The sequence below is a fragment of the Lolium perenne genome, chromosome 6 (genome assembly GCF_019359855.2).
Source record: "Lolium perenne isolate Kyuss_39 chromosome 6, Kyuss_2.0, whole genome shotgun sequence".
Classification (NCBI taxonomy): domain Eukaryota; kingdom Viridiplantae; phylum Streptophyta; class Magnoliopsida; order Poales; family Poaceae; genus Lolium; species Lolium perenne.
The window spans coordinates 265464416-265469975 of NC_067249.2; positions in this window are offsets into that span (position 1 = coordinate 265464416).

Below are 5560 nucleotides of genomic sequence, written 5' to 3' on the forward strand. Positions count from 1 at the left end.
TCTGAAAACGGTGAGGTGTTGCAGAAGAAGACTGCTAGAGTTATGGAGAGGAGCCGGAAAAGGAGGCTGTCGGCTTTTACGGGTTTTGGACCGTCCTGTTGCTGCAAGAGATTGGATTTTCAAAATAGCCGATGAATAGTCATCGGCTATGGGATTGCGAAAATTTATGGTCAGGTATCAAATCGCAGTCTGGATTTGAGAAGTACTTGGCTGACGGTCCAATCGATATTTGAGTCCGGCTTCATGAGCGTCTAAAGGAAAAGAATCCGATACGTTGCTATCGGTCTTGATGTGGTAAGCGGAAGGATGGAAATTGGATTAATTGAAAGATGAATTGAAAGAACAATTTCCATTAATTCAAAAGAGCGGCTTTACAAGAAAGAGCCGATGGCTCTCAAAAGAGGGATCTGGTACCTAATGCACCGCTACTACTAGTCCTACTCTACTAGTCGTCGCTGTCCTCGTCGTCGCCGTCGTCGATGTCGTCGGCGCTGCTCCCAGGAAGTTCCTCGTCGCTGCTACCCCAGCCCTTGGCCGGAGCTTCGTCTTCCTCGTCATCATCATCATCCTCGCTGTCCGCCCAGGAGCGGAAGCGCTTGGTCGGCGGATACCCGATGGAGGAGGAGGATTCATCCTCCTCCTCTTCCTCCTCGTCATCATCATCGTCTTCGCTGTCCGCCCAAGCGCGGAATCGCTTGGCCGGCAGAAGCTTAGCAGGGGAGGAGGGGCCGCCCTCCTCTTTTTCTTCTTCTTCCTCTACTTCTTCCCCCTTCCCGTCGGGGGAGGTGGTTTTTACCCAGGGATGGAGGTCGTCTTCACTTTCGCTTATCAGCTCCCCTTCGGTGAGGAACTTGAGGTCCTCTTCCCCATCGGTCAGAGGCAGGTCACCCTCTGGCGCATGATCGGAGTTCCACTCCGGCTCGCTCGAGGAGAAGGATTGGAGGGAGAGGCCGGAGGAGACAGAGGAAGAGGAAGACATTGCTACAGGGGAAGAGGGTTTTTTGGTGCCGATGGCTAGAACAGGGGAAGGGTATGAAGAGGGCTAATCGATCGGCACGGATAAATAATGAGAAGCCTGGTGGAGATTTAATGCCATTGCAGTTTCCGAGGAGGTGATGCTAAAGCTATCGAATTGCAGAGAAGCTGAGAAGACAGGACATCATGATGAAGGATGCTGCAACGGTCTGCTCTGCCACGACATGACCCTTCGAAGGAAAAACAGAGTGGTTTTGAAATTATCATTACCAAAACCAGGGGGGCATGTGTTATCACCAGATTTTGGCCAAATCAGGAGGTGGGCCGTAAGGGAGATGGGCTTGGAAGATTACACGTGGAAGATCTCTGAAGCGGCCTTACACGAAGAGTTTGGGCTAGATTGCCCGTGTATCTGTATTATAGTAGATCGCATCTTAGAAGTTAGAGTTTGTCTCGTACACGGTGGGGATTATTCCCACGTTAGAAAGTCCCCTGGACTATAAATATGTATCTAGGGTTTATGGAATAAACAACAACCAACGTTCAACCAACAAATCAATCTCGGCGCATCGCCAACTCCTTCGTCTCGAGGGTTTCTACCGGTAAGCATCATGCTGCCTAGATCGCATCTTGCGATCTAGGCAGCAGAAGCTTTATGTTGTTCATGCGTTGCTCGTACTGAAGCCTTTTTGATGGTGAGCAACGTAGTTATCATAGATGTGTTAGGGTTAGCATAGTTCTTCGTATAACATGCTATCGTAGTGCGACCCTTGCATATCTAGCCGCCCTCACACCTATCTTAGGTGTGGGGGCGGCACCCCGCTTGATCATTATTTAGTAGATCCGATCCGTTACGGTTGCTCCTTGTTCTTCAAGGATTAGTTTAATATCTGCAATAGTTAGGCCTTACAAAGGGTTGGAGGATCCAGCGGCACGTAGGGTGTCGTTTGCTAGTCCTAGATGGGATGTTCCGGGGATCAACCTTCTGTTGGTTTTTAGGCCTTGTCTAGGATCGGCTTACGATCACCGTGCGTGGCCGCGAGGCCCAATCGTGAGTAGGATGATCCGATTATGCGGTGAAAACCCTAAATCGTCGTAGATCGTATTAGCTTTATCTTGATCAAGCAGGACCACCATATATTCGTGCACCTCGTACGAATCATGGGTGGATCGGCTCCTTGAGCCGATTCACAGGATAACCTGAGAGCCGATCGAGGCTCGTATTTAATGTTTACGTGTATGCCATGCAGGAAACTAAGCGAGGCATCTCCATCACCTTCCTGACCAGGTATAGGTCAGGTGGCATGCCCTGCACCAGCATCGGACGTGTGTACCAGAGGCTTTGCGGGCCGTCGCTCGGAGGGACCAGGGCCAGCCGCAGCCCTAAGTTGTTCCCGGCTCTACTGTGTTGCCCGTCGCTGCCCGCCGGTGGGTTTTGACCGCAACACATTCTGGCACGCCCGGTGGGACAATCGTCTACATCAACCACATCGCCATCTACATCTGAGATGGCGGACGGCACGCCAGTCACGTACGAGGATCTGACCGACGAGCTCAAGAAGAAGTATGACGAGGTCAAAGCCATCCTCGAAGCCGACCTCATCGGCTCTTTCCACAGAACCCGTTCACATGGCATCAGGTGGAAGGGGTTCACGCCTGATGGTGCACTCGATGGGATAGACCTCTCTGCCCCGTCAGAAGAACGCACCAGGTCCCTGCGGCAGGAGATCAACTACTTGGTGGCTCACTCGCTACACCGCCACTCTGAGAACCTGGTAAACACGTTGGAGCGTGTCGCTCTTCGCGTGATCCAGGAGATCATGAGGCACCAGTACTCGCCGTCAGGACCAGCTCTCGGGACGCATCAAGGAGAGTTGCCACTCCAGTCCCGTCCACCGCTGCCATTTGCGTTGGCAGCACCAGAAGTGCCGAATTCACCGGCATTCGTCGTCTACAAGATCGGTGGTGACCCTAGTGACTGCCAGTCTTGCATGAGGCGCCTAAGGAGATCCCTCATGGGTACATGTGCACGTATGTGCCAGATTGCGGTAACTGGGCGCTCACAAACCAGGCCGCGACATCAGGGACTTCTGGGAAAGTAGGAGGAACGTCAGCAACAGATCTTGAGAAGCAGACGTGGCTAACTAAATATGCCACCCCGACGAACCTCCAGAGCTCAGCTCCTGCAGTTGGCTCAGAGCTGGAAAAGCAAGCATGGCTGGCTAAGTACGCCACCCCGGCGAATCTTCAGAGTTCGACTCCTGCAGCCAGCACAGCGGATCAGATCAGTGCTATACTGAGAGACCAGTTCGGCATGGTGCCGAAAAGGAGGGCAATCGGCTATTCCAAGCCGTACCCCGACGAGTACGAGTTGATCCCGCTACCACCTAAATATCGGCTCCCTGATTTCTCCAAATTCAGTGGATCAGATGGTTCCAGCTCCATCGAGCATGTGAGCCGATATTTGGCACAGCTAGGAACGGCCTCAGTGTCGGATCCACTACGCGTGAGGTTCTTCTCACAGTCCCTCACGGGATCGGCTTTCGGGTGGTACACCTCGTTGCCACCAGACTCGATCCGGACTTGGAAGCAGTTGGAAGAACAGTTCCATACGCAGTACCACTCAGAGGCTTCCGAGTCTGGCCTTGCCGATCTAGCACAAATACGTCAGAAGCGTGGAGAAACTGTGACAGAATACGTCCAGCGCTTCAGGAATCTTAGGAACCGATGTTATTCGGTTTGTGTGACTGAAAAGGAAGCAGTCGAGTTGGCAGTAGCGGGCCTTGCAGCACCGCTCAAGGACATGGCCTCCCAAGCAGACTACCCCTCACTGGCGCACATGGTTCAGAAACTGTCGGCATATGAACAGCGCCACCCGGACTTGTACCAGGACAAATTCAAGCGTGCAGTAGTCCTGGTCGAGGCAGAGGAAGACGAAGTTTCTGCGGGAGATCAAGAGGTAGCAGTGGCTGAATGGACTCGGGGGGCAACCCCCGTGTCCTGCAAATGGGTTAAGCCACCAGGTCCGCCCAGGGGTTTTGATTTTGACGTGACCAAAACTGAGCAAATCTTTGACCTCCTGCTCAAGGAGAAGCAGTTGAAGATACCCGAAGGTCTCAAATTCCCCACGGTACAAGAGCTGAACGGAAAGCCATACTGCAAATGGCACAACTCGCTCTCCCATGCCACCAACGACTGCAGGGTGTGGCGTTAGCAGATCCAAATGGCGATAGAACAAGGACGTCTGATATTCAACCAGTACGCCATGAAAGTCGACACCCAACCCTTCCCCACCGTTAACATGGTGGAATGCACTTACCCTGAAGGTTGCCAGCCAGGATCCTCGTTCAGCATCAACATGGTAGGACTTGGACACCACACTGGCAAGGATGGAGACGAGGGCAACTGCTCTCGTAGCAAGGACACAGAGGAGGCCGCTCCACGCGATCGACTCAATCATGATGGCAAGCGCTACGTCACAGAGGGAGAAGTGAAGAACATGAGATATCAGCGACCCCTCTCTGATCACCTCCTCAACAAGTATGTGAGTCAGTATGACCAACGCCGACGATCCAGCGATGATGATGAAAGAGATCGTCTGGCTAGAGAAGCCAGAAGACATCGTCGGCATGATCGCGATGAGGAGGAGCACGAGCGCCGTGCCAAAGGAAAATCAAGGGAGCAAGACGACAATGATAGGCACTGGGACTGCCCCTTCTTCAGACACTGCTGGGATTCAGGAATGAGCCGATTGCCCACAATCGGCAATTGCCTAGAATGCAACCAGAAGAAGAAGGAGGCAGCCAACGTGTCCGTGTTCAAACGCCTAGGGCCTCTCCCACCACAAAGCAAACGCGCTGAGTCCCCTCGGTTGGAAGATCTCGAGGATTCAGAAGACGAGGGAGAAGAAGAAGAAGACAGGTACCACCGTCCAAGGTGGTGCCCTGACGGACTCAGCCGTTCCCAAAAGCGCAGGGTTCAGCGATTGCGCGGCTTGGAGGAAGCCGAAAGGTTATACCTGCGTACGCTAAGGAAGGCGCGACCTGATCTGGCTGCGAAAGTTCAGCGAACCCTGCATGAAGAGGGTCGTCCACGGAAAATGGAGTGGCGCCCCAAGCAAAGGAAAGCCGATGATGATACATCGGCTGGCACAAATATGGTGTTCATCCTTCCTTCAGAGATTAGCGTTCCAGGTTTAAACGATGCACTCAAGGTGGACGACAGCGAGTGCATCGACATGACAAAGGATGAGGTTGGGATGGTCTTGTCCACCGGTCTGACCGAGTAGCGAGGACAAACCGATGAGAAACATGGCGAGGCCGATCCTTTGGATCGGCCCAAATTATCTACGAAGGAACGTTACGAAACCTTCATTGAGCGTTTCAATCAATATGGAGGCCGATTCTAGCAATCGGCCAAAATTATCTTCACCACATGTTCTGTTTGTGTTCAACATCGATTTATTGGGCAGCGGTCACGTCGGTGGATGAAAGTCAACACGGATCCTAGCAGAGCCGACGTGCAAGTGCAGTGCCTTGGCTAACCACAAAGCCGATATCTGCAGTCACCTGGCAGATTCGGCTCG